General features: G+C 43.7%; 1 protein-coding gene across 2 annotated transcripts in view; it reads left to right on the plus strand.

The window, feature by feature from the left end:
- The window catches only part of KIF26B (kinesin family member 26B), a 568,473-nt gene that overhangs the window by 120,069 nt on the left and 422,080 nt on the right, over window positions 1-26,324 (plus strand). The window lies entirely within an intron of this gene.

Below are 26,324 nucleotides of genomic sequence, written 5' to 3' on the forward strand. Positions count from 1 at the left end.
TGGGGAACAGAGCGAGACTTATCTAAAAAAAAATAAAAAATAAAATAAAAAAAACCCAAAAAACGAAAGTGGGATATTGAAATCTCCTACTATTGTTGTGTTGCTTCCTATTTCTTTTTTCAATTCTGTCCATGTTTTATATCTTTGGGTCTCTGATGTTGGCTACATGCATATTTATAATTGTTGTATCCTCCTGGTAAATTCACTCTTTTATCATTAAATAATGTTTTTTCTGGTTTCTTGTGGCAGTGTTTGTCTTAAAGTCTATTTTGTGTGATATAAGTATGGTCATCCCTGCTGTCTTTTGGTTACCATTTACCTGAACCACCTCTCTTTACCCTTTCATTTTCAGCCTATGTATGTTTTTAAATCCAAAATGAGTCCCTTGTAGACAGCATATAGCTGAAGCTTGTTTTTAAAATCCATTTAGCTACTGTATGTCTTTTGATTGAGGGATTTAATTCACTTACATGAAAAGTTGTTACTGATAGGCAAGGACTTACTATTGCCATTTTGCTCATTGTTTTTTATCTACCTTGTAGCTCTTTTGTCCCTCTCACCGTCTTCCTTTTTGTTTTCCTCATTTTTCTTCTAGCAATGTTCTTTGATTACTTTTTCATTTTCTGTTGTGTATCGTCTATAGATATTTTCTTTGTGGTTAACATGGGGATTACATAAAACATTTTATAGTTATATTAATCTGTTCTAAGCTGACAACAACTTCAGTCACATACAAAATCTATATGCTTTTCTGCACACTTTGTTATTGATGTCACAAATTCATGTTTTTATATTGTGTATCCATTAACATATTTTACATCATTATTTTTTATACTTTTGTGTTTTTTTAAATTATACTTTAAGTTCTGGGATACATGTGCAGAACGTGCAGGTTTGTTGCATAGGTATACACATGCCATGGTGGTTTGCTGCACCCATCAATCCATCATCTACATTAGATATTTATCCTAATGCTATCCCTCCCCTAGCCCCCCACCCCACAACAGGCCCCGGTGTGTGATGTTCCCCTCCCTGTGTCCATGTATTCTCATTATTCAACTCCCACTTATGAATGAGAATATGCGGTGTTTGGTTTTCTGTTCTTGTGTTAGTTTGCTGAGAATGATGTTTTCCAGCTTCATCCATGTCCCTGCAAAGGACATGACATGAATGCACCCTTTTTTATGGCTGCATAGTATTCCATGGTGTATATGTGCCACATTTTCTTTATCCAGCCTATCATTGTTGGGCATTTGGGTTGGTTCCAAGTCTTTGCTATTGTGAACAGTGCCGCAATAAACATATGTGTGCATGTGTCTTTATAGTAGAATGATTTATAATCCTTTGGGTGTATACCCAGTAAGGGGATTGCTGGGTCAAATGATATTTCTGGTTCTAGATCCTTGAGGAATCGCCACACTGTCTTCCAAAATGGTTGAACTAATTTACACTCCCACCAACAGTGTAAAAGCATTCCTATTTCTCCACATCCTCTCCAGCATCTGTTGTTTCCTCACTTTTTAATGATCGCCATTCTAACTGGCGTAAGATGGTATCTCATTGTGGTTTGACTTGCATTTCTCTAATGACCAGTGATGATGAGCTTTTTTTCATATGTTTGTTGGCCACATAAATGTCTTCTTTTGAGAAGTGTCTGTTTATATCCTTTGCCCACTTTTTGATGGAGTTGTTTATTTTTTTCTTGTAAATTTGTTTAAGTTCATTGTAGATTCTGGATATTAGCTGTTTGTCAGATGGATAGAGTGCAAAAATTTTCTCCCATTCTGTAGGTTGCCTTTTCACTCTGATGACAGTTTCTTTTGCTGTGCAGAAGCTCTTTAGTTTAATTCGATACCATTTGTCAATTTTGGCTTTTGATGCCATTGCTTTGGTGTTTTAGTCATGAAGTCTTTGCCCATGCCTATGTCCTGAATGGTATTGCCTAGGTTTTCTTCTAGGGTTTTTATGGTTTTAGGTCTTACGTTTAAGTCTTTAATCCATCGTGAGATAATTTTTGTATAAGACGTAAGGAAGGGGTCCAGTTTCAATTTTCTGCATCTGGCTAGCCAGTTTTCCCAACACCATTTATTAAATAGGGAATCCTTTCCCCATTGCTTGTTTTTGTCAGGTTTGTCAAAAGATCAGATGGTTGTATACTTTTGTCTTTTAATCTGTATGCCAGAATTAAAAGTGATTTACACACCACTGTTACAGTATTATGGTATTCTGTGTTTGTCTATATGTTTGCCTTTGGTAGTGAACTTTATACTTTTATGTGCTTTCATTTTCCTACCTAGCATCCTTTTATTTCATCTTGAAAGACTCCCTTTAGTAATTCTTGTAAAGTCAGTCTAGTAGTGAGGAACTCCCTCTGCTTTTGGTTATTTGGGAAAGTCTTTATTCTTGGAAAGTATCCTTGGTTGACAGGTTTTTATTCTTTCAGCACTTTGAATGTATTATCTCACTTGCTTCTTGCATGCAAGGTTTATGCTGTGAAGTCCACTGATAGCCTTTTAGGGGTTCTATTGTATGTGACAATTTGCTTCTCTTTTGTTGCTTTAAAAATTCTCCCGGGGCCAAGCACGGTGGCTCATGCCTGTAATCCCAGCACTCTGGGAGGCTGAGGTGGGTGGATCACCTGAGGCTGTCAGGAGTTCAAGGCCAGCCTGGCCAACATGGGAAAACCTTGACTCTATTAAAAAATTAGCCAGGTGTGGTGGCAGGTGTCTGTAATCCCAACTACTCAGGAGGCTGAGGCAGGAGAATCACTGAATTCGAGAGGCAGAGGTTGTAGTGAGTTGAGATTGCACCCCTGCATTCCAGCCTGGGCAACGGAGTGAGACTTCCATCTTAAAAAAAAGAAAAAAATTCTCCCTGAAAAGCTAGAACTTTGAATACATGCTCCAACTCTTTTCCTCCCCAGGGAGAAGTAAGGAGTTAGGGGTTTTCTCCTGTTTATTTTGTGCTGAGCTAGAGGGCATGGACTATGGCAAATAAGGACATGCTGATCTAAACCATTTCCTTTATTCTCAGCATCCCTTGACCTGGCGCCCTTTCCTATTCTAAACCATCCCTTGGGCAGTCCCCTTGAAAAGCCTGGACATTGGACTATGATCCGGTCTACTCTTCCCCGCTCCCGGGAGAAGCGAGGAGCTGGAAGTTTCCTCTTGCTTACGCTGTGCTGACCTGGGGGAGGGACTATGGTGAATGGATGCCATGAATTTCCCTGCCAGCTTTGATCATCTGGTTTGCAGCAGCCTGAGATGCAGGAGCCTCTTAACTGGTTTCCGTATTTCTCACAAAGGGAAGTAGTCTATATATAATTTTTGTTGAATTGGTGTCTCTGTAGGGACAAAGAGGGTCTTGCACCTCCTATTTTGCCATGTTGCTGAAGTCACCTCCTGGAATAAAGGTCTTTACAGATGTAATTAAGGTAAGGATCTTGAGATGAGATCTTAGATTAGGGTGGAACCTGATTTCAATGATAAGTGTCATGAGAGACAGAAATGGAGGAGACACAAACACAGAGGAGAATGCCATGCGAAGGTGGAGGCAGAGACTGGAGTAATATGTTTATAGGCCAAGGAATGCCAAAGATTGTTGGCCACCAGCAGACACTAGGAGAGAGGTGTGGAATGGATCCTCTCTTAGGCTCTCCAGAAGGAACTCACTTTGCTGACACCTTTGATTTTGGACTTTTGGTCTCTAGAAGTATGAGAGAATGAATTTCTGTTTTTCTAAGCCAGCAAGCTTGTGGTAATTTGTTACAGCAGCCCCAGGGACATGGGAAGTGAGTTTGGGAGTTTTACTACAAAAATCTAGGAGGAGGATTTTAGACCTTTATTGGTCAATAGCCTTATCTATGTCTTCACTCTCTGTGAGCCCACCTGTATGTACGGCCGTTATCCACATGGGTGTTTTGACTAGGGATTTCTGTTCAGTGATGTCCAAACTGCCTTCCTCAGTGCCCTGGGGCTCCCTGAAGGTGCTCTTGGTGCCCCCTGCAGGTGCCCTGCAGGCTGCTTCGTGGGGAGTGTGCGAGGTGAAGGCTGAGCCTGTGTGGCTCCAGACCCCTGGCCTCATTAACCAAAACAAGTTTCAGGTAAGTTATTTTTAGGTGGATTAATATAGGATTTTGTTTGAAAACAAACAAACAAAAACCACTTAAAAAGTAAAAGAAATGTCATAAAAGCTACAGGTTGCATTCTTGCTTTCTTTCTCTTCTAACGTGATTCTTTGTGCAACCATTTTCTGCCAATGCCCTTCTTGGATGCAGCAGTTTCTGCAGTCACGGTGACTGGGAAGTGGGAAGGGGGCTTGGAGTAGAACTGCAGGGAGGATGGGAGTTGGAAGAACCCCTGGTGCATCAGGTAAAACCACAGGGAGGTGTGCTGCCCTCATTCCCGGCCATGAATATCTATTGTAGATTCTTGTCCCATTCATGGTCAACATCTTGCAAATAATTTCATCATAGGCTGGTATCTCAATTTCACTGATGGCTCATGGCAAAGCATGGAGGGAAAAAATTAGGAAGGGGTGGGGTGAAATTATTAAACACTGGGAGTGAGTAAAAGTGGGCAGGCAGAAAAATTATTTTAAAAGGGTTAGGGGAAAAGGGAGGTGGCATAGTAACAAAAGGAAGAACTGTACCTACATTAGAGTGCTATAATTTTCCCCAAGTATTGCCGTAGAAATCACACTTCAGACTCTACACCATGCATAAATTTGAGGAGAACAATTTACCTGTATTGTTCACTGTGTGTCATCAACGTCCTCTTTCTTGTGTTTCAGTCAGCAGGACTCATTTCATCCATTTTCATCTGGTACTGTTGACTATTCATTTCTTTGCACTGATTTTGCTGCCAAAGTCCCCTTTTCAAGTCATGGACATTATTAAGTATACCCTTTATTTTACATCACTTAACCATTTTCAGAACTCCTTTATTTGATTACTTTGCATTCAGAATTTCCAGCCTAAATCAATAGCCTTGACATACAGGCAGGTCTCTGCTTTCTCTGTTGGGCATGAGCAGTTCCTTTCCTGAATCAGAAATTTATTTTTCTTTCTAGAAGTCTAGTGTGGGGAATAGTCAGCATGCTGACTAAGTCTTAATTTGTTAGAAGGAAAGATGAAGATAAAAATTGGTGATGGGGATTCCCTAGAAAATAAATTCTACCTACCCCTACCCTCACGCGTTTACACTCTGCTTTTGATGCATCTCTTGTATTCTGCTTTTCCTCTCTAAAGAAGGGAAACTTCTTCCTGGGACCAGTACATTGGGCTCATTACTTCCAACCCCAGCTCTACCACACGCTTGCTATTTAGCTTTTAGAAAGTCAGCTCATCTTTCTATTTTCTGGCCACTGAAATGGAGACTCACTGATCTCTTGGATGGATGAAGTACCAAGTGACCACTATGAGACTTGCCCCCATGCAGGAGTAATGAATGAATCAATTTCAAAACAGCTGGACACTAAGCCCACAGCCCAGGCTCTCCTCAGATTCATTCTGTTTAGAGCCCAGCTTTCACGCAACGTGTCTGACAGCCAGTTCCTTACGAAGCCTCTGTCATGCTTACGGAGCACGTGACCCTCTTGAAGGAGATGGGGGAGGATCATGGAATGTTAACCACTGTTCCCACACATGGAACTGTGCTAAGAAATGTGCTCCCAGGTAGTTTTGGAGCCATATGTGTCTGAAAAGAACTCATAATTAGCTGAAGTCAAGAGAAGGGGTCTTCTTATCCCTCTCTCTTTATTGTTTTAGGCACTCATGCTCATTAGCAGACAGAGTGCATTCACTTTCTTTTCTTTCCTTTTTTTTTTTTTTTTTTAAGAGACGGGGTCTTGCTTTGTCACCCAGGCTGGAGTGCAGTGGTGCAATTTTGTAGCTCACTAATGTCTTAAATTCCTGGGCTCAAGCAATCCTCCAGCTTCAGCCTGCTGAGTAGCTGGGACTACAGACATGCACTATCGCACGGGGCTAATTTCGTAAATTTTTTGTAGAGATGGGGTTTTGCCATCTTGCCCAAGCTGGTCTCGAACTCCTGGGCTCAAGCGATCTTCCCGCCTCAGCCTCCCAAAGTGCTGGGATTATAGGCATGAGTCACCGTGCCCAGTCTACATTTACTTTCTTGATGGCACTTTGAGGTTTAGGGGCTAATACCTGATGCTTTTATTCTATCTGTCTGAAGCAGTGGCCACATAGATCTTCATCAAAAGCTGACTGTTCTCATTTCTCCCCAAGTGATCACTCTTTTTTTTTTTTTTTTTTTTTAGCTTGTGCTAAGTCATTTTTTAAAATCGTAGCTGAGGCATTTTATTATACAAAGTTAGTACTCATATACATAAACTAATATGAACTTAAAACTCATTATACATTTGCTTCATTTTTTTTTAGCTTGACTCCCTAGTAAATCTTTAACTTCATTGATTTTGGCTGCTATGTAAGGAGATCCTCTGTTGAGTGATTTAAGAACATAGTTTGGAAGAATGGTGTGTCCATGTGTGGCTCATTTTACAGTACCATTTGGAGTTTGATTGCTTCTGTGAGTTGGGTGATCCTCTCCTCTTGAGGTCCAGATCAACCCCAGGAGGAGCCTAGCTGCTGCTCCCCATTGGACGCCCCATTTCAGCAGGAAGTAGCCAGAAGGAATCGTCACCCAGAACCCCCTAACAGCAGTTAGTGTGGCATCTCCACAGTGGGAATGTTGTAGGAGTTATTAAGAAATTATTTTGGCCGGGCACGGTGGCTCACGCCTGTAATCCCAGCACTTTGGGAGGCCAAGGCAGGCAGATCATGAGGTCAGGAGATTGAGACCATCCTGGCTAACACGGTGAAACCCTGTCTCTACTAAAAATACAAAAAAAAAAAAAAAAACAAAAAAACAAAAAAAACTAGCAGGGCGAGGTGGTGGGCGCCTGTAGTCCCAGTTGCTCGGGAGGCTGAGGCAGGATAATGGCGTGAACCTGGGAGACGGAGCTTGCAGTGAGCTGAGATCACACCACTGCACTCCAGCCTCGGCAACAGAGTGAGACTCTGTCTCAAAAAAAAAAAAAAAAAAAGAAATTATTTTAGGCAGATAAAGAGGAAAAGCGGTCCTTGGGAAGTTTTCGTTTTTTAAAGCATCTCCAGAAAAGTTTCTTGTAAAGCCCAGTCTCTTAGAGCCAGGCCGGCAACCTTTGATATGCAAATGCCGGCCGTTAGAAACTGGGTCCACCCAAACATGGCGATTCCCACGCCTTCTTGGCCTTTCTCCACCTGTTCCTGGCAACATGGCTGCCCCCACGTATCCCCACGTGTGTAGAACATCATGTGTCCTGCATTTGCATATTAGAAGGCTAGGGTGGGAGGGCCAGCTTTTTCCAGGGCTGCACCAATGACATGCCCAGTCAAACCAATCCCCTAAGCCCTATGCAAATCAGACACCTCCTCCTCCAGCCTCTGTATATATACCTAGCTCGTATCTGGGGCAGGTGGGGTTCCCTGTCTCCACTTTGGAGCCCCACTCCCTCTGTCTCTATACAGGGGAGCTTCTTCCTCCTCCCTTCTTGCCCCTTCTTGCCTATTAAACTCTCTGCTCCTTTAAAAAAAAAAAAGAAAAAGAGCATAATTTGTCTGTGAGCAGCAATTATTTTCCCTTATTGGCAGTCAGGCTTAAATGGAGTATTAATGCTGCTTCCCATTTTGTCATTTTGGGTTCAAACCCACCTCTGTAGTAGCCACCACGGAAGGCAGATTTTGGTAGACTTTGAAAAACTTGTTCTGCTTGAGGCTCCATGTGCTTCATGGCTTGCAACACCTAATGGCCTGCAAATTCTACAGCTACAATGGTGAGTCCAGCTGCTACCACCTACTAGCCATGGCTCCAGCCTGGCTCCCCCTGCCACCACCTGGAGCATGGACCATCCCAGCCCACAGGTCACTGTCAAAAACAGCACGCCTTTCCTGGAGAGCAACACAGCCACTGACAGCAAGCCCAATCCGCCCAAGCCCACCCACCGTGAGCCCCATCCGCCCAAGCTCACCCACCGCGAGCCCCATCCACCCAAACCCACCTACCGCAAGCCCAAACCGCCCAAGCCCCGACTCATCAGTTCTTCACACCCCATATGCTTTCTTTTTAGAGTGTTGCCCCCCAAACCTTTCATGATGAGTACCTTCCACCGTCTGTTTTTTTCTTTTCACCCGCTTGGAAAAGAGGAAGTTCACCTGAAGGTCACCACTGGAAAACCTTGCTGGCTCTGGGGAGTTATTGGTCTGTGACTCTGTTCAGCCTTTGGCTATAGGTAGTCTGGTACCTGTCCAGCCTCTCTTTTATTTGTTCACTTTTATTGTAAAACCTGTGTGCAAAAAAATATATATGTAGTATAAAGATAAAGTTTAAAGAATAGTAGTGAAAAGAACATCCATTTATCCTCCACCAAGCTTGAGATTTTTTTTTTTTTTTTGAGACGGACTCTCACTCTGTCACCCAGGCTAGAGTGCAGTGGCACAATCTCGGTTCACTGCAACCTCCAACTGCTGGGTTCAAGCGATTCTCCTGCCTCAGCCTCCTGAGTAGCTGGGATTACAGGTGCGCACCACCACGCCTGGGCAATTTTTGTATTATTAGTAGAGACTGGGTTTCACCATATTGGCCAGGCTTGTCTCGAACTCCTGACCTTGTGATCTGCCTGCCTTGGCCTCTCAAAGTGCTGGGATTACAGGCGTGAGCCACCGCGCCCCACAGCTTGAGAATATGAGCAGCACTTTTGAAGTCGCTGTACAATACAGCTTCCTTCATCTCTCCTTTCCCTCTCTATCTCATCAGAGGCAACCTCTGTGCGGAATTTAGTATTAATCAACCCCTTGATATTAATGTAGTTTTTTAAACCACATATTAAATATTTAAATAATGTATTGCTTAGTTGTGCTTCCTTTTGAACTTTATATCAATGGTATATAGTATGTATTTTTCTCAACATACTCATTTTCTAAATGTTACTTTTAAAAAGATGTATCTGTGTTGATTTAGCTACAGTAATTTTAAAATTAGGATTCATATTCCTTATAATTTTATCTCTGGGGAATTTTTGAGGATCTTCTTCCAGAAAGGACTGGGGTTTTATTTCTCCAGGTACCTGGAGTATTACCAGCCCAAGGCCTCCTACAAAGACATTTTGGGTTTTTTTGAAAATGCAGGTGGTGTAAATTCTGACTCCAGCCCTAAACTTAGGCAGGCATTTCTTCATTTCATTTATTGCACCCAGAGCCAAGTCTGAGAGGGGTCTGTATCCTCAGTTCATTTCTGTGGGGCAGGTTTTTGTCTGAGTAAACCCACTCACTGAGTGTGTTGACCTTTGGGGAATCCTAGTTTTTGGAGAGTTCTCTCATTTAGATTCCTACACTTCTAAAAATGTAAAGCAGATAGTAATAAAATAGCAAACCAGATATTGGTTATCTTTTGCCTTAGTGTGGTGTAACAAGTCACCACAAAACTCAGTGATTTAAAATAATAATTTGGCCGGGCGCAGTGGCTCATGCCTGTAATCTCAGCACTTTGGGAGGCCGAGGCGGGCAGATTACCAGAGGTTGGGAGTTCAAGACCGGCCTGACCAATATGGAGAAAACCTGTCTCTAATAAAGATACAAAATTAACCGGGCGTGGTGGCGCACGCCTGCAATCCCAGCTACTCAGGAGGCTGAGGCACAAGAATCGCTTGAACCCAGGAGGTGGAGGTTGCAGTGAGCAGAGATCACACCACTGCACTCCAGCCTGGGCAACAAGAGCGCAACTCTGTCTCAGAAAACAAACAAACAAGCAAACAAAAACAGTAATTTATTTTTGCTCTGGTGTCTAGGAGTCAGTTAGGGTCTGCTGGTCCAGGCTGGGCTCGGCTCAGCTTGCTGCCCCGCTGTGGGCTGGGGTGAGCCTGCTCCCCACGTCTCTCATCCTCCTCAGATCCATAGAGCATGTTCTCCCCGTGGCAGTGGCAGAATTTATTCCAAGAGTAACATGCGATGCCTCCTAAGGTCTAGACCTGATGCACTTCCTTTCTGCCCATGCTCCGCTAGCTAGAGCCACTCGCGTGGTCCCCAGTCCAGTAGGAAGCATATTCTGCCTCTAGTGCAAGGAGCAGCAAAGTCACATGGCAGAAGGTCTAGATACAGGTGGAGAATCTTGATCATTAATTCAGTTTGCCACAGGGAGATTGCTTTCCTTTACCTGTGCTTGCTAGTGTTGTAGAGCTGTGCTCACTGAATTCCATTCTCAAAAGTTTACATTTCCTGAGGGTTTGATTTATTACTCAAGTATGTTCATTTCTACTCCTGAAGTCTCTCAGGTGGGATATTCCAGATGAGCTATTTCCTAAAATTGAAAAAAAAAAAAAAAAAAAAGGCCAAGTGTGGTAGTGGCTCATGCCTGTAATCCCAGTACTCTGGGAGGCTGAGGAGGGAGGATCACTCGAGCCCAGGAGTTTGAGTCCAGCCTGGTGCCCCACTCTGGGTTGGGTTCAGTCTGCTCCATGCGCAAGCAACAAAGCAAGACTCCATCACTACCAAAAAAATTTAAAAAATGAAAAATAAAAATTAGCCAGGTGTGGTGGTGCGTAGCTGTAATCCCAGCTACTTGGGAGGCTGAGGTGGGAGGATTCCTTGAGTCCAGGATTTCAAGGCTGCAGTGAGCTATATGCCACCACTGCACTCCAGCCTGGGTGACAGAGCAAGACCCTCTCTCTAAAAAAAAAAAAAAAAAAGAAAAAAGAAAGGAAAAAAGAACATCAGGAGAATGCCCTCTCAAGAGGATCACTGCTTCCCCCAGCTTTGCTACTTTGGCAGGGTAGGGCTCCTGAGAATAGGAGTTCCTGTGGGAGCCTCATTTCTTACAACGTACTCATCATACGTCAGGATGTCACCTGGTCTCTGGGGGCACCTGTGGATAACCTGTGGCTGGGATGGGTAGGACAAGGTAAAACAAAACTCAAACTCAGGTGGGTGTGGTGGCTCATGCCTGTAATCCCAGCACTTTGGGAGGCCAGATCCACTTTTGGGTGGATCACCTGAGTTCAGGGGTTCGAGACCAGCCTGGCCAACATGTCGAAACCCCATCTCCACTAAAAATACAAAAATTAGCCGGGCGTGGTGGTGCACACCTGTAATCCCAGCTACCCAGGTGGGCAAGGCACGAGAATTGCTTGAACCTGGGAGGCGGAGGTTGCAGTGAGCCAAGATGGCACCACTGCACTCTAGCCTGGGCGACAGAGTGAGACCCTGTCTAAAAATAAAAACGATAAAACATGTCAAACTCGCACATTTTAAATATTGATTCTTAAGCCAGTGAAGAACTATATCCTAATTCTGCTGAAAAATAACGGGATACAAACTTGTTCCATTTTCAAGACATCTAGATTTTTTGGTATATTTACAAGAAAGATAAATTAGGTGGTGGCTATTCACAAATTAATGAAAGATTCCTCACTTTATAATAGGAGTTGTTGCAAGGTAAATTTAAGTAGCAAACTTTTCCAAAACATTAAAAATTTCATGCAATTTGAAAATTTTGGCTAGGCGCAGTGGCTCACACCTGTAATCCCAACACTCTGGGAGGCCGAGATGGGCAGATCACTTGAGGTCAGGAGTTTGAGACCAGCTTGGCCAACATGGTGAAACCCCATTTCTACTAAAAATACAAAAAATTAGCCAGCTATGGTGGCATGTGCCTGTAATCCCAGCTGCTCAAGAAACAGAGACAGGAGAATTGCTTGAACCCAGGAGGTGGAGGTTGCAGTGAGCCGAGATCTTGCCACTGCACTCCAGCCTGGGTAACACAGTAAGACTCTGTCTCAAAAAAAAAAACAAAAATTTTTTTTAAATGTTCTTACAACTTTTCAGAAACCTGTTTATCACATATAACAGGAAAATATTTGCAGGTCTGGGACTATTTTTCCATTGTGATCGGTATATATTTTTAATGATTTCATTTCATTTTTATTAAACTTTTTTTAAGGATTCATATGTGGTTCATTTCATGTACTGGTTAATGTTTGTTTAAGCCATTAAAAAGCAGAATTTGAGTCTTACAATTGGACACTGTTTGCATATTGTTTTAGTTATTTCTAGCTTTTTGTAAAGTATATAAATGCAGTTTTTTTCTTCCAAATTATTGGTCAGATTGTGTAATTATTAAGAGCCTTTGATCTGAGGGTCTCTGTGTGTCTCATCTATTTTTTTTTTTCCCCTGTGGCGGAGTTTCGCTCTTGTTGCCCAGACTGGAGTGCAATGGCACAATCTCGGCTCACCGCAACCTCCACCTCCTGGGTTCAAGTGATGCTCCTGCCTCCGCCTTCCGATTAGCTGGGATTACAGGCATGCACCACCACGCCCAGCTAATTTTGTATTTTTATTAGAGACGGGGTTTCTCCATGTTGGTCAGCCTGGTCTCAAGCTCCCAATCTCCTGCCTTGACCTCCCAAAGTGCTGGGATTATAAGCGTGAGGCACCGCGCCCGGCCTGATCTCTTTACTGACACGTGCCCACGGGAGAGCAAGGAATTCCTAACTTCAGTAGTAACTTGGGAATTTCATTGAAAAGTGACAGCTCCTTTCCATCTTTCATACTTATTTTTCCCACCATCTTCTGTGTTTTGATAATTATCTTGTAGGTATTCCAATAGTACTATGATAGGCTTAAAAAAAAAAAAAAAGAACAGAAAAGGAAACAGCTGGGAAATCCACCAGCAGAATCAAGTTCCAGGTACCAAATTATTTTCTTTCATATTTTATTACATATTGTATGTACTATCTCTTCATCCCACTCTACTTTCAGAGTGAGCATTATTCCTGGAAGAACTTTTGTATTTTCTCGGAGTCCATCTGCTCTGACTACTTATCTCCCACCTGAAGCCATAATGTTCCATTCGGAGCATCGTAATCATTTTCACAGCAACTAAATGTGATTTCACACACAGCAGATTATGACTTCTGTGGGGAGTGAGCAGTGTAAAATGATTAACCCCTTAGGACAGGGACCCCATTTCACACTAATCTCCTTAGTAACCAACAGAAGACAGGAAAATGGACAGCATAAATGGATTGAGGATAATGCAGCATCCCATTTAACGATCAGTTCTAAATGCCTCCGGAACATATTTCCAACCAGAAATGATAGCTGACGCCAAAGAGTATTGAACAATTTCCCTGGTAAAGGAGGCACTCGTGTGGAAGAAGGACATGGGAACATATGCCATAAAGATTGGGGGTCCATCGGGGATGAATTCTTGCCCAACTGTGGTGGGCCGCTGGGCCAGTAGGACTCTCGGAGAGACGGCATCACAGAATGCATGGATGATGGGGTTCCGAATGGCTTAAGTCTAAATGAGTTGATTCTACTTTTTTCTAGTTCCTTTACGTTTTGGGGAAGAAGAGCTGTACCATGCATAGGTTTGTGAATTAGTACTTATAACCTCCCTATAATTACAGAAACAAGGATAACCCAAAGGTCTTGATTTTTTTTTTTTCCTAAAATATTTCTTTTTCCCTAAAAGACTTCATGGCAATTGAATACCCTGTTTTCAGTTTACTATTGCTGGTTCAAGGAAGGGAGTTTTTATTGGGAAGAATAAAGTCAATCTAAACAATGCCACAACTGTTTTTTTTTTTTTTTTTAAATAACCTTCCATTCCTATGACACAGTCAGCTAACATAATGGGTTCCATTGTATTTGAATGCTTCTGAAGTTAATGCTACCTTTTTCTGCATGACTTACATATAGAGGAAGTTGGGTTGGTTTGTAGCTGATGGCTGTTAGATTTGATGACTAACAGTAAGTATCTCAGTAACAAAATGTTTCTCTCTCCATCACCATTAATTTTGGAATCTTCACCAGAGCTGATTGATCAACTCAGACAACACTCTTTATAAAGTATAATGAGATTAGAATTTTGGTTTAGTCGTAAATGTGGTTACAGGGTGGGATTTGAAAGCATCTTCTGTTGTTGAAGAGAAGACTATCATCAAATAAATTACTGGCATGCTATAGGAATCTAGGCATTGTGGAACCTTCTATTACCCCAGTCAATTATTATTATTGTGATTTTTGACTCAGCAAGTGTATGGACTTGAAAAAATCATCTAATAAACATTTATTAGTAGCTACCCTTTGCCTGATAGCAGAAAATGAGAAGGAACCAGATGCACCCACTTTAATTAATTGCTGTAATCAGGAGTGGTATGCAACATCAAGGGTGAAAATTGCTGACTTAAATTGTGGCTTTGTGGCTCCAGCGAAGTCTTGAAGTCTTTTTTCCCCTTGAATAACAACAGAATCAGAGCCTCTGGGTTTTCCTTTCTCATCCATCCGAATTTCTTCCCTTTTTGGGGGGTGGGGGTGTGTTCAATTGAAACTCTTTCTGTAGTGATAGGTTCCAAATTCCCAATTTTTCTGCAGGAGAGTTGGGAGTTTATTCCTGAGTTTTCTCAGTGCATTCAAAAGACCAATAAAGAGAGGAACAACGTCAGGAAATGTAATGGAAACAATACGTGTTATCCTCCTTTTGCCTGCACGTGGTACAGATTGAAGTTGCAACCCTCTGCTTAGAAAAACCTTTTCTGTTGTTCCTGACTAAGCAAACCATCCTTTAGGTCTCTGCTTAGACATCACTTTCTCTGAGAAGTCTTCCCAAAATACCCTCCCTCCCAAACCGCCCTACCCTCCATCCTTCCTCCAACTCTGTTAGGCTTCCTTACTCCTGTCTTAGTACTTCATCCGCTTTATTTTAGAATTGCCTATTTATTGTCTATATCCTCTTTTACTTGGGGTCAGGCACTGTGTCTTGTCACCTCTATATCTCCAGGATCTAATACAGAGCCCAGCATTCAGTAGGTGCTTAATCAAACCTTTATTGAATGAATGAATGAATGAATGGAAGTCGTGTCTATCTCACCTAGGCATACCTTACTCAGGTCTGCATCTTCAGTACCTGCTGTTACCGGAAAGGAGTTCCAATCCAGACTCCATGAGAGGGTTCTTGGATCTTATGCAAGAGAGAATTCGAGGCGAGTCCATAAAGTGAAAGCAAGTTTATTAGAGAAGTATAGAAACAAAAGTATGGCTGCTCCATAGACAGATCAGACCCGAGGGCTGCGGGTTGCCCACTTTTATGGTTATTTTTTCATGATATGCTAAACAAGGGGTGGGTTATTCATGCCTCCCCTTTTTAGATCATATAGGGTAACTTCCTGACGTTGCCACGGCATTTGTAAACTGTCATGGCGCTGGTGGGAGTGTAGCAGTGAGGACGACCAGAGGTCACTCTTGTGGCCATCTTGGTTTTGGTAGGATTTGGCCGGCTTCTTTATTGCAACCTGTTTTATCAGCAAGGTCTTTATGACCTGCATCTTGTGCCGACCTCCTGCCTCATCCTGTGATTAAGAATGCCTAAGCTCTGGGGAATGCAGCCCAGTAGGTCTCAGCCTCATTTTACCCAGCTCCTATTCTAGATGGAGTTGCTGTGGTTCAAATGCCTCTGACCCTACTTGGTGCATAACAAACATAACTTACACTACAAAACTTAGTGTCTTAAAACTACAAAACCACTATGAAACTTAGTGTCTTAAAACAGCAGCTATTTAGCCATGATTCTGCAGACTAGCAGTTTAGGCTGGCCCAGCTGGTCAGTTCTGGTTTCAGCTGGGCTCCCTCATTTGTCTGTGGTCAGCTTCCAGGCCGTTGAGTGCTGGGTGTTCTAAATAGGCCTCAGCTGCGGGTCTTGTCTCTTTTCCCTGTGATCTTTTATTTTCCAGAAGGCTAGCCTGGGCTTGTTCAAGTGGCAACTGGGCAGGGCTGTAAGAAAGTGAGCAGAAGTATGCATGACCTCTCGAGGCCCAAGCTCAAATGACACAGCATCGCTTCTGCTGTATTTTCTTGGCTAAAGAAGTCACAGAGCCAGTCCTGACTTAAAGGGAAGGAAAACTGACTTCTTTGAGAGGAGGAACTGCAAAGGCAGGTTGCAAAGAGGCAGGGATACATGGAGGAGAGTAAGTGAGGGCATTTTTGCAAACAATCTATTATTCTTGGCATAATGTAGGTACTCTAAAGCGCTTGACTACTTTGAGTCCAACAGTATTAGATTTAGCCCAAGTCTTGGAAAATCTTCCAAAGAAGATAAAATTTCTCTTTGTTTGCATTCTGAATCCCTGCCCTTCCCCGTCTCCTGTTCCCTGATCCCTCCACTGCTTCGTGACCCAAGCATGCCGGCCTTGTGTTGCTGTCAGCGCCCAGGTCCTCCTATTCAATGGGTGATACATCCTGGACACCTACTGTTCTCCTGACATCTTGTATAAACTAGACCCCACACCTGACAGGACCACAGCAGTGAGCAAGAAAGACAGATTCCTGTTCTCCACTGGGAAAGATGGATGTTTGACTAGAAACTACGAGTGTTATTAGTTACAGAGACATGCAGGATTGAAGAACAGGTAGCAGAGGGGACCTGCCTTGTTGAGGACCTGGCATTTAAGCTGCGACCTAAGGGGTGGGTAGGAAGGGGTGTTCTCGCCACGGAGGAGGTGGCGGTGACAGTGTGGGGCCCAGAGACGGTGCAGGGGAGCACTTTTCAGAGAGAGGGAATGTGCAGAAGGGCCCTGGTGCAGGAAACTGGGAGAGGACAGAATGGCTTGAGCCCAGGGGTGAGGGATGGCAGAGGTGTGCCAAGGCACTTTCCCAAGAGATGACTGGAAAGCTGTTGAAGGGTTACAGACACGGGGGAGGTGACCCAATTTACTTTTTAAAATCATCCTGGGCTGCATAGATAATACATTTAGAGGCGTGCAAGACTGGATGTGAAATTCCTTCCATTCTCCACCATCAGAACACTCTACCCAGCGGGGTGTGAGGAAGAAAGCAATCCGATGACGTCGAATTCGCACTGAAGTTACTGAGAACTTGTCATGATATTTGTTCAGATCTTGAGTGTGCAGTCTTGGAAACCCTCTGAACTCTGTTCCAGACTGTCCTCTCAGCCTTGAGTGCACATGGGGTACCGGAAGCTGGTACACTGGGGAGGAGAGGGAACCATCACTGCCAGCTGCCCAGTGCAACCCCCATTCGTTCCGAGGTGGACTGGCTGGCTGGCTGGCAAGGCGGCAGAGGGGCTCAGTGTCACCGTGTAAGTCCTAAACAGTCCTTGCTAGTGGCTCATTTTAGAGGGGATGGTGCACGGCTCCTTTTCCTTGGGATCTCAGAGCAGGGGCTTCACCTGCCTCTACTTCCCCCTTGCCCATATTCCCCCCAGTGGGTACTATTTTACCTTTTCATTGGATGTCATTTAAAAAATGTGGTGACTCACCAACACCTTTCACTGCCTTAGGCACCTGGTTTTCTGTGTGACACAGAGGCCTCCCTTCTGGCCCTGTCTCCCGGGAGCATCTTCAGGACGCTGATACACCAAGTAGGGTCGGAGGCATTTGAACCAGAGCGACTCCATCTTGAATAGGAGCTGGGTAAAATGAGGCTGAGACCTACTGGGCTGCATTCCCAGGAGTTAGAGCATTTCTGTAACTTCACTGAATGATTCTGGAAGCAGCTGGCAGATCGCTGTCAGTGGAGTCAACCAAATGTGTGTCCGCCAGGCCGTTTCCCTTTCCACTTTCCCTCGATTCTCGGTGGGTCACAGAAGCAACATCTTAACGACACAGCTTCTTCCTAATGAAACGTCTGCAGCCCACCTCTGGCCGACAGTTCATTAACCCCATGGCCCGAACTGCTTCTGTGCCGTCCCTGCTCCTGAATTTTAACATTCAGAGTTTTCTTCAAAGCCCAGGTCTGCTTATCAATCATGTTCAATATTAGGTCACTTACAGAATGAAGTCATTATCTTTCATGTTTAATAACTGTGCCACAAAGATAATATAAGAAAATCCGAGAAATGTAATTTAGAGAGGCTTTCGACTCAAGTCTTGTGTGTGTGCGTGTGTGTGTGTGTGTGTTTAATCTTTCCTAATCCTATCCCCAAGGCTAAGAAAAACCTTGTTTTCGCTCTGTCTTCTACTTGGTTTGTCTCTTTTGTTTTGTTTTTGCTTGGCAACGTCCTGATCAGTCTGTTTTGGTGATAGCTGAGTCTGGAAGCTGGCAGCCGAGATGACGACACTGGGATTGACACTGTGCTGCGGGAGGGGGTGGTTGACGGCCATAGGAGATGCTGTGGGGTTGGACCCTTGCAGGGCATGGATTTGGTCAGGTACAGGGAACAAATGACCAGCGTGGACTCTGCTCTTGACACAAATGAACAAAGTGCCCAGATCTGATTCCCCCAGCCCTGGTGGCTTCCAGGTCTTTGAAGGTAGAATTGAGCCTCACAGCAGGTGGCTCCTGGTAGTGAAGAGATTCTTGGGGCAAAAGCCTGGTCATTAAAGAAGGAAAATTTCTTTCTTTCTTTCTTTCTTTCTTTTTTTTTTTTTTGGAGATGGAATTTCACTCTTGTTGCCCAGGCTGGAGTGCAATGGCGCAATCTCGGCTCACCGCAACCTCCGCCTCCCGAGTTCAAGCAATTCTCCTGCCTCAGCCTCCCGAGTAGCTGGGATTACAGGCATGCACCACCACGCCCGGCTAATTTTGTATTTTTAGTAGAGACGGGGTTTCTCCACGTTGGTCAAGCTGGTCTCGAACTCCCGACCTCAGGTGATCTGCCTGCCTCGGCCTCCCAAAGTGCTGGGATTACAGGCCTGAGCCACCGCGCCCGGCCGATTTCTTTCTTTTTATTTTTTTGTTTAGGAAAATGCATAAAATGGAATGTAGTCATTTTGCTTTGTCTTCTTGGAAGAAGCATCAATATGAATAAGTCTTTGAATTTGCAAGTTAAAACTCTGATTTCCCATGGGCAGAATCCCTGTGAGAAATAAGTCTGTTTGACTGTTTTGAGTTCTTCCTTTAAGGAATATAGACCATAATGGTGGCCTGTGTTGTGTCTGGAGGGGCGGGCTGTGGACACGGAGTCTATGGCAAGGTTCATAAAACGCTTAGAGGTTTTTCAGAGAAAGGAGCTATAGAAATGGAAGGCGGCACATTTGTGTTGGAAACCTCCCACGGGGTCTCCAGGCTCTCATTTCCCTCCAAGTCATAAAGTGAGAGGATCTGTTGTAAGTCTCCCCGTCTCCCCTCCCCTCCCTCTCTCATTCTGCTCTCAAGGCAAGAAGCAAAGCATGAGGGTCTAACTGTACAGGACAATCCTTCCACAGCTCCTCTGCGCAGTCCCATCTTACATCTTTGGAGGAGTTGGATAGCTTTCCTTTCAAAACTTTACAATGATTCCTTTCCTTTTTCTGAATTGCTTTATGAGTTGACTTGTCTTCCTAAGGAGTCAAAGTTAGTAAGACTACCCTCGAACAATGTAAAACTGAACCAGGTATGTAGCAGGCTTTTGGTTTTTTATCTAAATAGTTGAATTTCTTTTTTGGGTCTAGCTGTATTAGGAATAGAGAGAAGAGAATTTCTGGAAGTGGAGACCAGGAAAGGGTTCAGACTAGTTCTTTTTTTTTTTTTTTTTTTTTCTGAAACAGAGTCCCGCTGTGTCACCCAGGCTGCTGGAGTGCAGGGGCATGATCTCGGCTCACTGCAACCTCCACCTCCTGGATTCAAGCGATTCTCCTGTCTCAGCTTCCCGAGTAGCTGGGATTACAGGCACCCACCAGCACACCCTGCTAATTTTTGTATTTTTAGTAGAGATGGGGTTTCACGATGTTGCCCAGGCTGTCTTGAACTCCTGATCTCAAGTGATCCACCTGCCTTGGCCTCCCAAAGTGCTGGGATTACAGGCGTGAGCCACCGCGCCCGGCCGGGTTCTTGAGGGAGCCAGGTTGAGTTCCACAGATGCTTCTGTTTTTGACTGCTCTCATATTTTCTAAAGCACATCCTAGTCTCTTTCAACTCATGGGGAAAATTGCAGAGAGTTAGGGCCCATATAGTATGTGACACCAATCAAGACATAAATAATGAAGCATAAACATGTGTTTTTTTTTTTCTTTTTTTTTTTTATTATACTTTAGGGTTTTAGGGTACATGTGCACAATGTGCAGGTTTGTTACATATGTATCCATGTGCCATGTTGATTTCCTGCACCCATTAACTCGTCATTTAGCATTAGGTATATCTCCTAATGCTGTCCCTCCCCCCTCCCCCCACCCCACAACAGTCCCCGGAGTGTGATGTTCCCCTTCCTGTGTCCATGAGTTCTCATTGTTCAATTCCCACCTATGAGTGAGAACATGCGGTGTTTGATAGTTTACTGAGAATGATGTTTTCCAGTTTCATCCATGTCCCTACAAAGGACACGAACTCATCATTTTTTATGGCTGCATAGTATTCCATGGTGTATATGTGCCACATTTTCTTAATCCAGTCTATCGTTGTTGGACATTTGGGTTGGTTCCAACTCTTTGCTATTGTGAATAGTGCCGCAATAAACATACGTGTGCATGTGTCTTTATAGCAGCATGATTTATAGTCCTTTGGGTATATACCCAGTAATGGGATGGCTGGGTCAAATGGTATTTCTAGTTCGAGATCCCTGAGGAATCGCCACAGTGACTTCCACAATGGTTGAACTAGTTTACAGTCCCACCAACAGTGTAAAAGTGTTCCTATTTCTCCACATCCTCTCCAGCACCTGTTGTTTCCTGATTTTTTAATGATGGCCATTCTAACTGGTGTGAGATGGTATCTCACTGTGGTTTTGATTTGCATTTCTCTGATGGCCAGTGATGATGAGCATTTTTTCATGTGGCATAAACATGTTTTTAAAAAACTCGTTATTAGGGACGGAGAGAAAGTATCCCTTTTCAAATATTCGATATAACTTCATACATCCTAGGGAAATGTTTACACACACCATTGGTTTAAAATTTTAGCTGAATTAATTTGCTACTTCAGTTCAACAAATGGTCAATTCAGTCAGTTTTTTAATTGATTTTTCACAAAACGGAACTGGTTGACTGCTTGACTCAACTGGTCATTTGTGTGATATAGACACAGGCCTAGAGGAATAAGGTTGAACTGGGCACTGGCAGATGGCTAAGGTCAAGTTTAAGGAAGACACAGAGAACTCTACCCATGGGTCCGTATCATGGGTTCCTGTCCTCACATCCATATCATCAGTTCATTTAGTGAATGAAATCAAAATCCCTGCCTTTCAAGGTCTCATTTGATTTCACATTCAGTGGCGTTTTCAGTCTGTGTTGAAAAGCACATGAGATGTTGATGCATTCGCACACATGGTGAGCCAGGAAGGAGGTGACGAGAGTGAACTTGGAAGAGAGCATTTGAACATTAGAGATGATGATTCTGTTTACTATTTTCTTAAGTCCTTACTGGAAATATTACTTTTCATGGACTAGAACTAATTGGAAGTAAGATATCCTGTAAGTCCATTTAGAAAAAATTCTTCCAACTAGTTCTGAGCACGCTGGATTCGCCTGAGAAACTCTTTGGGCTGCATTCTGAGGGTGGCTTGGGTGTATTTGCCTTGACCTGATGGCCTTGAGGAATAAGGAGTCCTGAATGGGCGTGAGACTGTGTTTAGAACTTGAGTTGGCCTGACACAGCTCTGGTTCACACTTGAACTTATGTGGACACTTCTCTGCCTCTCCAGTATTCATCTTTGTACCTCCTGCATCTAGCATAATGTTGATCACATGACAAACGTTCATTAGATGTTCAGAGTTTGGATGTTTGCCAGCCTAAGATGCTTGGAGTTTATTGAATTGTGTTGTACATGCTGCTGGGACCTATGACTTTGGGGAAGGAAGTTTTAGCATTCAGGAACCTTTTATGTTTTGTCTTTTTTTTTTTTTTTCTTATAAGCTAGGAGATTTACCCAAGGTAAAGTCAGAGAACAAGGGTGTACAGTGTTATATACGGCATTCCTCACTTAGGAGCAAGTGACTAATATCTGTGTTAACTGAAGTCTCTCTTCTCACAGATTCTGTGCTGAAGAACCATCTCACTGGCTGACACCCCTTAATAAGACATTCCGAATCTCCATGATTACAAGATTGGGGTGTGTTTAGAACCAGAGGCAAGCAGAACAGTTCAGAGATGTGGGTCGTAATCTGAGTGGGGATATAAGGGATCCAACACAGGTGCCACCAGGCAGCTGCTGGAAGTGGGTTTGGAGCTGCACAGTGTGCACCAAGGTCAGTCGTGGGTGGGGGACGTGCAGCCAAAGGACCATCCCTGAGGGATTCAGACTCCAGATCCCCTGCTTTCCCATCACCATGGGATGCCCAGAATGTTAGGAACAAAATCCTTGCTCACAAAGTCGGCCTCACTTTTCCCTGCCCAGCTACTGGCTTCCACGTCCTTGTCTTTATGAACTTTCCATCACGTGTCTAGAATTCCATCCCCTCTGCTCCCTGCTGATTCATGCCCGCCATTTTCCTAGGGAGCTCAGTCAGCGTTCAACTCTTCAAAAATTCTTTTTCTGGCCTCATCTCAGGACTGTACTTCATTTTGTAGTTTTTCCACACAGAACTTGAAAGCACCCTTGAGTCATTTCATTTATGTCCTGACGTTCTAGCTAGCAAGCTTAAGAGCAACACAGGCCTTGTTTTTGTGTGTAGATGCTGAAGCAAGCAGAACTGACCTACCCAAATTTGATAGTATGAACCATGTTATATAGATTGTCAGTTCTGGAGGTTTTATTTGATTCTCAAAGTAACTCTGTGAAGGCCGGGCATGGTGGCTCATGCCTGTAATCCCAACACTTTGGGAGGCCAAGGTGGGTGGATCACCGGAGGTCAGGAGTTCAAGACCAGCCTGGCCAACATGGTGAAACCCCATCTCTACTAAAAATACAAAAATTAGCTGGTCGTGGTGGCACACACCTGTAATCCCAGCTACTCAGGAGGCTGAGGCAGGAGAATCGCTCAAACTCAGGAAGTAGAGGTTGCAGTGAGCTGAGATCACGTCACTGCACTCCAGCCTGAGTGACAGAGTGAGATTCTGTCTCAAAAAATAAAAAAGAGCAATTTTTATTATTTCCATGTTTACAGATGATGAAACTGAAATTCAGAGAGGCCAGGTGACTTAACTAAGGTCACACAGCCAAGTGGCAGGCAGAGGTGGGATTTGAGTCTTTGCTGATTCCATGTCCATTATTCTTTCTCCTGCCATACACTGTCTTTCTGGTTGGCTAATTCAATAAATTTTGCTTTGAAAAATTGGAGTCAATTTTTTTTTAAAAGCCTTTCCTTGGAGGAAATATCCTCTGAGAAACTATGATTTTTTAGAAAATAATTGGACTTGAGGAAAAGGAGTAGGCTCTGCCTAAGAAAAAAATGTATTACTTAGTCCTTTATCAAACATTTATGGGTTTACTCTGTACTGTGTTAGTTGATGGGAGTGGGACTAGGGTCAAATGAGGACATGGTTTCTGTCCTCCCCGAACCCATAGCCTCATGGCTTGGAGATGGGACACCATGGTGGCAGATGTTGTGTGTGCTTGTGAATCTGAAAGACTGATGCCTGATGGGCCTCAGTTTTTGTTTGTTTGTTTGTTTGTTTTTGAGACAGAGTCTTGCTCTGTTGCCCAGGCTGGAGTGCAGTGGTGTGATGTCTGCTCACGGCAACCTCCACCTCCTGGGTTCAAGTGATTCTCCTGCCTCAGCCTCCAGAGTAGCTGGGATTACAGGCTCCCACCACCACACCCAGGTGATTTTTGTATTTTTAGTAGAGACGGGCTCTCTCCATGTTGGCCAGGCTGGTCTTGAACTCCTGACCTCAGGTGATCTGCCTGCCTTGGCCTCCCAAAGTGCTGGGATGACAGGCATGAGCCACCGCGCCCGGCCCTAATGTTCTAACTCATAAGGAAATTTTACCTTCATTCACTAACAGTAGGCTAATACTATACAAATATTAGTTTCTAGAGTCCATTGATGGATGAAGAGATAAACAAAATGTGGCCTATGCATACAATGGCATACTCTTCAGTGTGGAGAGAGAATGAAAGATACGTGCTATAGGGGTAACATGAACCTTGAAGACATTATGCCAAGTGAAATAAGCTAAACACAAAAGCACAAACATTGTATGGTTTTGCTCATGTGATAGGCAAAATCGTAGAGAAAGAAAGTAGAATAGAGGTTGCCAGCAGCTAGAGGGAGGGAGAATAGGTGCCGAGTTTCAGTTTGGGAAAGTGAAAAAGTTCTGGGCATGGCGATTAGTGATGGTTGCAAAACAATGCATGAATCACTGCATTAATGTACTTCATGCTCTTGAATTGTACACCTAAAAATGGTTAAATTGATAAATCTCATGTTACATATACCACACAGAAAATTAGTTTTCAGAATAGCTGACCAGCTGTGCTTAGGTATGTCTTTAAGGCAGGAGGAAGATGGTAGTGGTGATAGCAGTGTGTGGAAAGCAGGAGAGACCCCATGTGTCACCAATTATAATTGCTCTCCAAATCCAGAAAACATCAGGGATGAAGAGCCTCCGCTGCCCGTGATCCGCGAGCTGTTTCGCTAGCGTTCCGAACAATTCTGGCAAGGGTGGAAACACTGCACCAGGATCTGGGTAACTCTTTCACAGCTGATTGGGTAAGGAGAAGCGCTGTTCTCAGAGAAATGAGAACATGTGTCTTGGAAGGCTGCCTTTGCTTAATGTTCCACACAATCCAGGAGGCCAGATGGCATTTTATGTGGTTTTCACAACTGTGATTTTCGATTGATTACTAAACCTGTTTGTGTTCCTAACCCAGCTCGCTGCCTCCTGCCTGCCTTTTAGCTTAACCCTCATTCCCAGAGCTCAGTTTGAACAGGCGCATTGTTTTTCTTCTGTTCCTTATTATTATTGCATTGGTGCCAGCCTTTACTACCTTCAGCCCTATTTGCTGCCCAGAGTCTAGTGCAGAAAATGAAATCCTTTTTCCAATAAGTGTGATCAAATGAAAGGCTGTCACACTGCATTTATATCCAATTCTGGATTTTTTTTTTTTTTTTAAGTTTGGGTCCCCCGCATGATGGGTTGTAAAAGGATAAAGGATAATTTCTGATGTCATGCCAGCTTTTCCTTACCCAGCTGACCTTCTACCATCAGATGGTGTTTTCATAGGAAAGACAAATTAATTTTATATCTAATGTAAGAAAAACATTATTAGGAAGATTGTAACGAAAATTAAGTAGTTTGCAAAACGTTTTAGAATTTTCAAATTACTTTTGCATAAAAAACTTCTTTCAGTTCTTACAACAGTCCTGAGACAGAGTTCAGCAGGTGTCCCCATCTCATATGAGGAAACGGAGGCTCAGAGAAGAAGTTAGGGGGCGTGCCCAAGGTTGCCCAGCTAACATTGGTCAGAGCTGGATCTGGAGAGCGTATCTGCTGGGTCCACATCCAGAATGCTTTCTACCGTCCTGCTGTACCAGCTGGAAAACAAAATCCCATTCGAGTAAATAATATGAGCAGTAGCCACCGTTTTGAGCAACTTACCAGGCCATTTACTAAATAAGTCTCTTTGTACTGTAGTAACTCTCATGACTGAGGTCTGCAGACGACCCATTTAATAGGCTGGCAAAGTGAGTCAGAGATTGCGAGGAGAGGCTGAGAGGTTCCTGGGAACATCTCTGTTGACCTCTTGAACTGAGCTCCCGTTGTTCCAGCAGGGAAACTGGAGGATAGAGGACACTGCAAAATGTCCTTCTGCGAAGAGACTTCTAGTCGTTTTGCTGAAAACACAGTGGCCTGCTGCCTAGCTGAAATCCTGGTATGGCTTGAGGATAAGTTTATCTTATCATCTTTCTATTTCTAGTACTTGGCCCAGATTATGACCTAACAAGAACTCAGCGACTATTTGTTGAGTGGAACCTCCGAAGATAGCAGTTTCTTCTTGTGGGGAATTGCAGTCTATTGATTTGCTCAATGCAAGTTCATTTTATTCAGATTTCTTCAGCTGTGTGTTTATAGAAATGGACAGCCAGGCAGTGCATGGAAGTGGCTGCCTGGCCACAGTCTGGCTGGGCTGCTTCATTCTGCTCTGGGGATTGGACTCAGTGGAATTCTTGGACTTGGTGTGGAGTCCCAGGTCAAGCCAACTCATTACTTCTGCTACCTCTCCTTTTTAAAAAGGGTTTTCTCTCTTTGGTTCAAGTTCCTCTTAAAACACAATCATCATCCCTTCATTGATAGAGGCATGAATGAATTTTCTTTTTTTTTTTTTTTTTTTTGAGGCAGAGTCTTGCTCTGTCACCCAGGCTGGAGTGCAGTGGCGCGATCTTGGTTTACTGCAACCTCTGCCTCCCGGATTCAAGTGATTCTCCTGCCTCAGCCTCCTGAGTAGCTGGGATTACAGGCG

This window comes from Hylobates moloch, unplaced genomic scaffold (genome assembly GCF_009828535.3).
Source record: "Hylobates moloch isolate HMO894 unplaced genomic scaffold, HMol_V3 SCAFFOLD_18, whole genome shotgun sequence".
Taxonomy (NCBI): Eukaryota; Metazoa; Chordata; class Mammalia; order Primates; family Hylobatidae; genus Hylobates; species Hylobates moloch.